We start from the raw sequence: 12,428 nt of genomic DNA, 5'->3' as shown, positions 1-12,428 counted from the left end.
CCAGGTTGTAAGGGGCCCAGCAGAGATAAAAGTAGGGAGGACTGTCTGCCGACAGGCGCTGCTCCTATATACCCAATATGAGGCCACTAAATTTTGGAGAGTGTAGTTAACTTGGGGGATCAGTACAGAGACCCCCCATATACACAGGCTACAGCATGGAGTATATCCATCACGGCAGGAGACAAATTTCCCTGCAGCACTTGTTAAATTGTATTAATCAGACTCAACACTTAGTGCTTAAAGGGAACACAGAAGCCCGGTTATGTAAGGTAGTTTTATCTAGATCACTTATAAGAACTTGATGCAGCAACGACCAGATCATGTTGTCCCTGCTCCCGGTCAAGGGCGCTGTCAATGGAACACACACTCATTTGACTACACGGTGCCAGTGATGCAGTGGTCAAGAAGACAGCAAGAATCCCTGTCTCCACAGAGCTGTGTGCTGCTTCTGCAGCTCAGCAATCACCTTTTTCTGGGAGCAACCCTCCAATATTCCTCTGTAGAAGCACCCTCTTTCCCATTCTCCTCCACCTGAGTTCTTAGGAAAGGTAACCTCCTTTTCCTAGCCCCAAGGGAAAGGGAGGGCACATGACCCAGGCCTGGCCACTTGGAAAATTGCAATCTCTGTACCAAAGAAACTGGGACAGAGATGGGCATGCTATCCAGATTTGGAGTATCCCTGGTCAACCCAAAGTCTTTCTTTGAATTATTGAAATGAAGTGCTTTCCTCTCCAGGTCTTTTAAGTTGGTAGGATGAAAGTCTGATGCTGCTAAGACTTATCTCTAATGCTATGTTTGAGAATTTGTTCAGTATGAAGCAACTTCAGAGGAAACCAGAGACAAGATGTAAAGAGAGGTTCCCAATGACATCATCTATGCCCCGATTCAGCCATGCCTGATGTCCACATACCCCTTGAAGTTTCTGTCTCCTTAGCCAATGAATTCCCTTGTATCTTAAGCCTGCTTCAGTTGCTTTTCTGTAGCTTCCAATGGAAAGAGCCCTAACCTCTATAATGAAGACGCCTCTGGACTTGCAAATGGAGCTCCATTGGAAAGCAAAGTAAAGGAACAAGTCAAACCCCTCCCACCCACAGTACCCCAGTTTTCCACTTATACTTAGACCACCCCCAGCTTTAGTTCCCACCTCTCCATACCCCCATAACCAGCGCTACTTTCCCTCCCACAATGGCCCTCACTGGACTCCTAACAGCTCAGGTCCCTCTGCTTTGCCAGATGTCCCTGCCTCTGTCCCTTTGCCTTAGAATGATTTTTGGTGCCAGATACCACAACTCTGGGAAAGGCCTCCCTCGTGCTCCCTTCCCAGACCTCAGGAGATACGCTTCCCACCCAGCCTCCCTGCCAGGAGAGGACAGCCAGGCAGAAGCAACACAGTCTCTTGTGGAACTTTTCTAGGACAGAAAAGCAAAAAAAAAAAAAAAAAAAAAAAAATCCTACATGCAGAATACAGAACACAGCTTTTCCTATTGAGAATCAGTAAACAGTAGGGGGTTACAAAAACAGTTTAACACACAAAAAATCCTTTATTTGAATTGCTTTGAGACAAATGTGACTTGTTCTCCCAAAAGTTAATTTAAAAAAAAGTGATCCTTGTAATCTAATCTCTTAGAGCTCATATTTCCCCGGGACAGTATTTTAGGGACTGACTTCAGCTGTAACCGAGTAAAAACATTGCATCGAACAACAAAAGTTCAAATAAAGATAGCCTCCTTTTTTTCAGACTTATTGATATGATTTTAGAGGCCTAGGTTATATGCATTAGTTCTTCTGGCGGTAAGGAGGAGAAAAGAGAAAAATTAACAGAGTTGCTTCTAATCGGAGGTCACAAACCCATGTCCGCAAACTGAATCTGACAGTATTTTTATTTAAATTAGTGGCCAAGAACGACATCCCTGCAAAATCCTGATTTCTGGCTTTACTGGAGGAGTCAGCGGAACTGGAAACCCCGGGATATTTTTTGTGCTGTGCTCTTGTGCTCGGTAATTCTCGCATTTCCGGTGATTTTCTCCCGTTCCCACCAGGTACACTGGTTTGCTGCCCCTATCCGTAGTCTCCTCCGGATTGACAGTAATGGCACCTCCCCTGGAAACCAGGCAATCAGGTGGCACATACAGGTTCTATGAGGGGTGACCACGGCCTGGGTGCTGGGAGAGAAGGTGGCGGAGTGGAAAAGAGCTATTCCAGCCAGGCCCTCCCACACCCCCACTTGGATCTTCTCTCTTGAGGGACTCCCAGCTTCCCTATGGAAGCGCAGCCAACCTAGAATCTGCCCCTAGACTCTGGGCCGTCTGTTTTCTCCTCTTCCACCCCTCCCCGCATTGGGCTGGTGCAGCCGCACACTCAGGCTTGAGAGGTCGGCCTGCGCGGGCTCCCTCTTTCCAAGGAAAAGGGTCTTGGGCTGGCCCAGATACCGCTTCCCCTAAAGAAGGATTTCAGTCAGACTACGAGGACTGGGAAATCCTAATTCAAATCTTTCTAAATAATCTTAAGAAAAGGAAGTTCCATGATCCTTTGAAACAGCCCACAATTGAATATCTGATGGCTGCTGTTCTGCACCTTGCTATGTCGTTCACTGGCTCCTGGCTGACGCCCCCATCTGCTGCCCCAGCTTGAAGAAAAGCAAGGTGGCGCCTCTCCTCATCAAAAACCACTGTCTGGCCCAGGAAACCTGGAGGGCAGGCGGGTGAATTACCTTCCAGGCAGTGCATGGAGAATTGCAGAAAGGGCTCTCCCTGACCTGGCCTCCCATTAAGGTCTAGTCCTCCAGGGGCTTTGGACTTCGAGGGGGCAACTCCTCCTGGTGTGGAGGCTGGGAACAGGCAAGTGATGCTGACGGAAGGATGTCCCGAGGAAGACCCTCAGACTGCTCTTGCCTACAATTATTTTTCTATTGGCTGATACATGTTAAATACAAAACTCACGTCAGGAACGAGAATATAAATCAGCCTCTGGCATTTATGCTGAATAGGATGATTGATAGTCACTTAAATGTGTAATCCAATCCTGCTAATTTTTCAGTAGCTCGATGCATCCCCAGGAGAACACAGAATTTCTTTGCAGGACACAGCTACCACCGCCAACTGTTTTCTTTCCCATAGAAGGTACATTTCTGTTCCAGAAACATATTCGTTCCTTTGTGTAGAAAACTTTGCATGAGGCCTGGCGCGGTGGCTCGCGCCTGTAATCCCAGCATTTTGGGGGTTCGAGGGGGGCAGATCACTTGAGGTCAGGAGTTCGAGACCAGCCTGGGCAACGTGGTGAAACCCCATCTCTACTCAAAATGCAAAAATTAGCCGGGCATGGTGGTACACGCCTGTAATCTCAGCTACTCAGGAGGCTGAGGCACGAGAATCACTTGAACCCAGGAGGCAAAGGTTGCAGTGAGCCGAAATCATGCCACTGCACTCCAGCCTGGGCGACAGAGTGAGACTCGGTTTCAAAAAAAAAAAAAAATTGCATGACATATTACATACAAGACATAGGCCAGGACTACAGAGGTTAACTAACTATATTATCTGGTTGGTCAGACCACACAGGGCAAACCCACTGTACTGACAGACATCATTTAGAAAACTTGGTACACCTTTCAATCCATTTTTAATTTATAGAAAAATACTGTGCTTATCTCCAAGGATTATAACCAACTGATAATATGGAAGCATATGCTCCCCTTCTGAGCAAATGATGACTTATGTTCCTTTCCCATCAGTACAAAGAAGAGGTAGAGTGTTTGATTGCTAAGACTCTAAGAGTAGAAGAGAATCCTACCTAAAAATGAGCTTTTAGAATGCAGTAATAGTGCCCTGGTTTGTCTGGCTAAAAGCCAATGGGCTTCATCAGCTCAGCGCAAAGAAATGTCCCAAATATGGGAGAGATAGACAGGGAAGATGGATGGCAGCCTGGCTGATTTCAAGGCCAGGAGTCATGGCCTGGGCCACCATCCTGTCTGGTAAGGGGGAAAAGGACCATGTTGGAAGCACTGGTAGCCACATCTAGGATTAACATTTTATCAGCAGTAACTGGGAGAGATAGAAACGTTGGACTTGAGACTCGACATTGCCACTAGAACCTGTAGCATGGAATCCCTTCGAGCAAGCCCTAGAGTGCCTGAAATGGTCTATCACTATCCCCTACAGCTGCTACTCTGTTCCAGACAGTTGTCCCATGCATGGATCATTTGCCCCGACTCACCTTGCAAAGATGCCTCACTTGGTTACAGATGCCTATGGTGACCAGCGCCAGTCTCCTCAGTTCTGTCGGAGGGCTCTGCATTGCTGGCTTTTCTCACTGGGCCCTTTGCGGGCACCCAGGAGCCCACCAGCCTTCACACAAGTGTAGCTTGAAAGTGCAGGGAGTGAGCACCCTGGGGAAAAGCCTTGGCCAATGGGAGAGGAGAAGGGGACAAAACGTCCCATCCTGCACATGGCCATAGCAAGACCATAGCAAGAGGCATTTCATAGGCTCCCACTGCCGTTCACAGTGAACTTCATCCTAGCTTCTCCCCTACCATGTCCCTTTCTCTGTTCCCTCCCTCCTGCTTCCTGGAACCACCCACCAAATTACTCCCTGCACTCAAGTTCTCATCTCAGACTTGACTGTTGGGAACCCCCAAACCAAGGCACACAGTTAGACAAAATATCCCATTGTGGAGATTTTTGCTCCAAACTCCCATCTTGCAATCTTTTCAATTGTCTGTCCTTTACTAAACGCCAGTCTCTCAAAATTTCTGCTGCTTGATAATTGGAAAAAAGCTCAGGCAAGTTCCTGGCCATCCCCAGGCCTCATTTTCCCATCAGGAAGAAGGAAATAGGCACACCTGTCTCCCCAGTCTCCCTGCCTGGCTCAATGGGCAGGCAAATGTGTGGGAGGTGATTGCGAAGGTACCAGATTTGCCAAATATACGCTTGCAATTAAATCCAAAGGCCTGTCCCACAGTTGCTTGACTTAAAAGGCCAATTTATCCTCCTTTCTTAAAGACTAAACAATTTTTCCACTTCGTTTATTAAAATAAAGCTCTTTAACTTGCATGTTTTTAGACTAAAGGAACAGTACTCCGAAATGACCCCATCACTTCTCAGGGAGAAGCTGTGCTCTCTGTTCTTTGTGCTTCTTGGGATTGCAAGTGCGGCCTTTGTGAGTGCTCTGTGGGGCTGGAGCAGCAATAGGGCAAGGCTCACAGCTGAACCCAGTAGTATCACTTGCCTTCCTTCTTCAGCATCACCTGCCTTCCCCAACCCTGGTTTTTTTTCCCTTTCTAACTTGGGGTCCTCTTATAGCTCTGCAAATACAATGTACTCGTGTCCCTCAGAGCCACTGCACAGACCGTCCCCTCTCCCTAAAGAGACTCCACTCTTATCCTTCCCCTCCCCTACCCCACCCCAGTCAGCCAGGTGAACTCTGGTTCATCTTCTGCATCCAAGTGAAAGGTCACCTTCCTTGCCTGTCAACCCCCACCCTCCCGCTGCAGTCATCAGAGAGAGCTGACCAGCCTCTAAAACATGCCCTCGAGGTGCACATACATGCCTTTGCTGTCACCTGTGTTAGAACCACAAGGCTGGAGTCTTTCCGCCTTAAGAGTTCCCAATGCCTATTAGACGGGACCACAGCAGACACTCAAGAAAGGCTTTTCACAAAGCTGATCTTGTAACAAACCTGCATTTTAAGGGATTCTGCGATGTATTGATTAGGAGCCTCTTTGAGCCTCTAGGGAGCGAGTAGAGGTGATTTGCAGGGAGAACTTGGGCATTTCCACACCTCTAACCTTACAACCCTCAAGAGCATCAACATCCCGTCCCGATGCTGTGTGATCCCCGCTGCTCCGATAGTACTGTGGGTGTTGGCACAACAGACAGCCTGAGCTGGAAAGAGATTCTCACAACCAAAGCTAGGGCTGCAGGCAAAGGACATTGCCAGTTAGCAGCACCATGGAGAGAAACTCTGCTCTGAAAAAGAGTCCATATATCACTATCCAGAGGCAGTGGATCATGAACAAATACTCCCGTGAGCCAAGTGCGCGGGTTTGGTTTGCCTCCTCTGTACTAAAAGGGGTCAGGGTAGGGTAAGCGCTTAGCATGGCTCCACCTGTGCAGCCCTCTGTGAGGCAGCCTCACCTCCTCATTTGCATAATGGAGCTGAGGGGAATTTCCTGCCTCCCCTAGAGGGTTGCTGAGAAGAACAAATAAAATAACGGATGTGCAAATCCTCTATAAATTGCAAAGTGCCATGTAAATGAAAAAAATATTTACCCTATATTCCTAAAAAAAGAAAAAAATGAGGGCAATAGAGTTGACTCCAAAACATGAATTTTTAAAAGCAGCACAGGATCCTCCTCGGCTGCCTGCTGTTCGCTGTGGGCACCTTGCAGGTGCTTAGTTCCACCACCTTCCCTCTGCAGATGAAGACCCTGAGCCAGAGCAGAATGAAGTCACTTGCTTGGAATCACACAGGCAGTGAGTGACAGAGTCTGAACTCAAATCAATTCCTCTTTCTTGTGGAAATAAAGACCAGCCAAATGGGAATGAGCTGTTTATTCTGAGCTTGCTTCAGCAAGGGAGGCAGCCATCATCACTTGTGTTTTCATAGAAACTCAAAGAGGAAAGGCAGGGAGAGGCCAGCCACAGCGGCTCACACCTGTAATCCCAACACTTTGGGAGGCCAAGGCAGGAGGATCACTTGAGACCAGGAGTTTGAGACCAGCCTGGGCAGCATAGTGAGATGCCCATCTCTACAAAAAATTTAAAAAATAATTCACTGTGTGTGGTGGTACATCCCTGTAGTCCCAGCTACTCAGGAGGCTAAGGTGGGAGGATCACTTGAGCCCAGGAGATCAAAGCTGCAGTAAGCGATGTTTTCGCTGTTGCATTCCAGCCTGGGAGAGAGAGTAAGACCCTCTCTATAAAAAAAAAAAAAAAAAAAAAAAAAGCAGGCAGAGGAATGGGAGAGCTTCACAGCAGAAGAAAAGGAAGCTTCCGGTGGGCCCTGACTGGAGGCTGCGGGCACAGGAAGCTGTAGATGGGCTAAGTAGAAGCAGAACATTCTATGTCATTGGTTAGGGGAAAAAGAAAAATCTAACCTTCTCTGGTTGGTCCTAAGTTGGAAGCAGGGACAAAAACTAGGGAAGTGTTCCTTTATTATTCGAGCCTTGGTCATTTTGGACAGACCGTTACAGAGGTTACTGCGTGACTTCCTGAACTGCGCTAGATATAGTGGCCTGGCTTCCTGCAAGTCTGACTTATAAATAGTAGGCTGCTTTCCCAGGCTGGTTTTCTGGACTGGTTGCTGCAGGTTGTGGGTCAGAATTCAATTGTTATAAATGGTCAAGCCTTCCTTGCACTATATAGTCAGTCTCTCACTTTCCTGTATCACTTGACTCAAAACCCACTGCTTTCACAAACAGGATGTTTTTCTTTATCAGGGTTTTAGGAACATAGATAATTTCATCCTTAATGAAATAACTAAGCAAGCAAGCACCCTAGGAAGCTCATGACCTTTTCTGTTATCCAGAAGAAGGATCTCATAAAGTTCTTTGTTTATTGATCAACTAGAAGAGAGGAAGCAATGTTTGGAAATAGCATGTTTTCATACTCTGTAAATTCAGAATTGTCCAGGATCACTGATAGGCATTTACCAGGCTGAAAGTTTCCACCCAAATGTGTGAACGCAGCAGCATTCACAGCTCCAACAAGGTTAGTGTACACAAACTTATTTATTCTTGTCCTCTATTTCTCTTTTTTCTTGTTTTTTGTTGTTGTTGTTGGTTTGTTTGTTTTTGTTTGTTTGTTTGTTTGAGATGGAGTCTCACTCTGTCACCGAGGCTGGAGTGCAGTGGTGCGATCTCAACTCTGCAACCTCTACCTCCTGGGTTCAAGCAAGGCACGTGCCACCATGCCTGGCTAATTTTTTGTATTTTTTAGTAGAGACGGGGTTCTCTACTAAACCCCATATTGGCCAGGATGGTCTCAATCTCCTGACCTTGTGATCTGCCTGCCTCGGCCTCCCAAAGTGTTGGGATTACATGTGTGAGCCATCATGCCCAGCCCTCGTCTTCTAATTCTTAACAATGGCTGCCAAGTTATGAGGTGAGGCCCAGTGACAGCTCAGGCAATGTTAGAAATTGTAGGCGATTTGGGGAGGATGCTGGGAAAGGGCCTCAGTGCATAAAGGAACATCTGAAAACAGCTGAAAACAGCCCAGTAACACTGTTATTCATTTTAGTCACTGTGTAGTGTTTTGGCTTCTGGTATCTGAAGTTCTCAGGCAGACTAAATTATGAAAAGGTAAGCAAAATTGTTCCTGAGTTCTGTGTTGCTTATGAGTTGGAGATGTTGACTTTTACACCATCAGAGGGACCTGAATTTGAGTCAACCCAGAAGCTCTTTGAACCTCATCTTTTAGGAATTTTTATGGAGGCTTCATCATATAGACATGATAAATTATTAACCCAGTCTGTATCCCCTGTCCCTCTCCTGGAGGATGGGATGTGGGGCTGGAAGTTCCAAGCTTTTAATCATGGCTTGGTATTTCTGGTGATTAGCTCCATCCAGGAGCCCACTAAGAGTAGCCTCATTGTAACAAAAGGTGCTCCTATCACCCAGAAAATTTCAAGGGATTAGGTGCTCTGTATCAGGAACCGAGGTCAAAGACCAAACATTCGAACAAAAGATACACCTAGCACCTCTATGGCTCAGGAATTACAAGGACCCGGGGACAGAGACTAAATATATATTTCTGATTGTAAATCACACTATCACAATATTGCTCCCCCAAAAATACTCAGGGTCCTGTTCTGAAAGATGCAGGGGATATTAGGTAGAAACTCAGGCTGAGTTCCCTGGAAGCAGCTTCTGGGATAAGGATGTGTGTGAAAGAAATTTGTTGGAAAGTGAGTCCAAGAAAACCTGACAGGGGCGTGGAGACCTTCGATCAGGAAAGGAAGGCACCAAGCAAAGATGTAATGTCAAGGAAAGTCCCACCAAGGGAAACCTTGGCTCAGTCCCATCGGAAGTTCTGGGGACAGTGTAGAGTCCAACTCAGAAATATCCTGATCTAGGAGCGAGAGAGCTGGGGTATTTATAGACTCACACCCATCACTCATTGATGTGATCACTCTGGTGGGGGAGTGCTCCAGAGAACAGCGTTCCCAGGCACTACGGCTCTCCAAGCACAGGCAAGTGAGCTCTGAAGGCTGAGGGCAGCCCTATGCCTGGAGGGGCCAGTGCCCTCTCTTGGGAGTAAGAGCTCACCTCTCAGCAGTCTTTTGTTTGTCCATTTGTCTGTGTAAATGAGATAATTTTGTGCCTACTAGAAAGAACAAGAGATCTTTGATACATGGAACTGTGAGTTTTTATGAGTAGCAGCTAAAATGGTAGAATTGAAGCTATAAACTGTCAATGGGATCATAAGTCTAGGTGTCTGTAATTCAGAAAACTACCTTTCATTGTGTATTTGATGTTTTTGTATATCCAGAGCGTATTAATAGATTGAATTTTAAAAGTCTCTTAAATTAAAGGAGCTAGGCTGGGTGTGGTGGCTCACCCTTGCAATTCTAGCACTTAGGGAGGCCAAGGCTGGTGGAATCTTCAGAGGTCAGGAGTTCAAGACCAGCTGGGCCAATATGGTGAAACCCTGTCTCTACTCAAAATACAAAAATTAGCCGGATGTGATGGTGCATGCCTGTAATCCCAGCTACTCGGGAGGCTGAGGCAGGCGAATTGCTTGAACCCAGGAGGTGGAGGCTGCAGTGAGCCAAGATCACGCCACTACACTCCAGACTGGGAAACACAGCAAGACTCTGTCTCAAAAAATAAAAAAAAAAAGAGCTATATTTTGGTTAGAATACAAACACTTCTAGAAATGAAAATTTCCCAAATTACTAGAAAATGAGGACATTAAACTTTTAATACTTGAAGTGCGTCAGCCAAAGCTAACTTAAAAGCATTTAATTACTTTATAATTAAGGTAAATCTTTGGCAAATGAGACTAGTTTAATAATTTTGATTAATAACAAGGCAGCTATGTCTTTCTAATTAATGCTATGTATAACATGAGGTAGATTGTATTCTACTATACACAGTTTCCTAACCTTATTCAGGTTTACTGCTCAAATAAGCTAGCATTATTCCTAGTTAATGTTTAAGGCTACAAAAAATGTAAATTTGTGTTCAAGTGAATGGAATCATTATTCTGACAGACTGTACACAGACATGCCTCATTTTGTTGTGCTTTGCTTTATTGTGCTTCATAGATACCTCATTTTTTTTATAAATGGAAGGCTTGTAGCAACCCTACAATTGTCCGTTGGTGCCATTTTTCCAACAGCATATGTTCACTTTGTGTATCTGCATCACATTTTGGTAATTCTCACAATATTTCAAGCTTTTTCATTCTGATTTTATCTGTTATGGTGATCTGTGACTAGTGATTTTTGATGTTATTATTGTAATTGTTTTGAGGCACTATGAACTGCACCCATGTAATATGGCAAACTTAATCAATGAATGCTGTGTGTGTTCTGACTGCTCCACTAACCAGCCATTCCTCCATCTCTTTCCCTTTTCTCAGGCCTTCCTGTTCCCTGTGATAAAACGATATTGAAATTAGTCCAATTAATAATCCTACAGTGGCCTCTAAGTGTTCAAGTGAAAGGAAAAGTCACACATCTCTCACTTTAAACCAAAAGCTAGAAATGATTAAACTTAGTGAGGAAGGCATGTTGAAAGCTAAGATAGGCCAAAAGCCAGGTAACTTGTGGCAAACAGCCAAGTTGTGAATTCAAAGGGAAAGTTCTTGAAGAAAATTAAAAGTGCTACTCTAGTGAACACACAAGTGATAACAAAGCAAAACAGCCTTATCGCCAATATGGAGAAAATTTGAGTGGTCTGGATAGAAGATCAAACCAGCCAAAACCTTCCCTTAAGCCAGTCTAATCCAGAGCAAGGCCCCAACTCTCTTCAAGTCTATGAAGGCTGAGGGAGGTGAGGACAATGTAGAAGAAAAGCATGAAACTAGCAGAGGTTTCTTCATGAGGCTTAAGGAAAGAAGCCGTCTCCATAACATAAAAGTAGAAGGTGAAGCAGCAAGTGCTAATGGAGAAGCTGCAGCAAATTATCCAGAAGATCTAGCTAAGACCACTGATGAAGGTGGCCACACTAATCAATGTATTTTCAATGTAGACAAAACAGCCTTACATGAGAAGTAGATGTCATCTAGGACTTTCATAGCTAGAGAGAAGTCAATGCCTGACCTCAAAACTTCAAAGAACAGGCTGACTCTCTTGTTAGAGGCTAATGGTGACTTTAAGTTGAAGCCAGTGTACCTTTGCCATTCTGAAAATCTTAGGGCCCTTAAGAATTATGCTACATCTACTCTTCCTGTGCTCTATAAATGGAATAACAAAGCCTGGATCACAGTACATCTGTTTATAGCATGGTTTATTGAATATTTTAAGCATACTGTTGAGACCTACTGCTCAGAAAAAAAGATTATTTATAATACTACTGCTTATTGACAATGTACCTGGTCACCTACAAGCTCCGGCAGAGAAGTACAAGGAAATTAATGTTGTTTTCATGCCTACTAACACCACATCCATTCTGCAGCCCATGGATCAAGAAGTAATTTTGTCGTACAAGTCTTCTTATTTCAAAAATACATTTATTAAGGCTATAGCTGCCATAGATAGTGACTCCTCTGATGAATCTGGGCAAAGTAAATTGAAAATTTTCTGGGAATAATTTACCATTATACATGCCATTTCGAACACTTGTGACTTATGTGAGGAGGTAAAAATATTAACAGCAGTTTGAAAGATGTTGTTTCCAATCCTCATGGATGACTTAGTGCCCAAGACTTCAGTGGAGGAAGTAACTGTAGCAGATATGGTAGAAACAGCAAAAGAACTAGAATTAGAAGTGGAGCCTGAAAATGTGACTGAATTGCTGCCATCTCATGACACAACTTTAACTGATGAAGAGCTGCTTTTTAAGGATAAGCAAAAAAAAATTGTCTCAAGATGGAATCTATTTGTGGATATGCTGTGAACATATTGCCACAGCAACCCCAACCTTCAGCAACCACCACCCTGATCAGTTAGCAGCCATCAACATTGAGGTAAGACCTAAGACCTTCCACCAGCAAAAAAATCAGGATTCCTTGAAGATTCAGATGATCATTAGTCCTTTTAAAAATAAAGTTTTTTTTTTTTTTTTGAGATGGAGTCTTGCTCTGTCACCCAGGCTGGAGTGTAGTGGCACAATCTCGACTCACTGCAACCTCCGCCTCCTGGGTTCAAGCTATTCTCCTGCCTCAGCCTCCCAAATAGCTCAGACTACAGGTACATGCCATCAAGCCTGGCTAATGTTTGTACTTTTAGTAAAGACAGAGTTTCGCCATGTTGACCAGGCTGGGCTCGG

Source organism: Nomascus leucogenys, chromosome 3 (genome assembly GCF_006542625.1).
Source record: "Nomascus leucogenys isolate Asia chromosome 3, Asia_NLE_v1, whole genome shotgun sequence".
Lineage (NCBI taxonomy): Eukaryota > Metazoa > Chordata > Mammalia > Primates > Hylobatidae > Nomascus > Nomascus leucogenys.
This window is presented reverse-complemented; position numbering follows the sequence as displayed.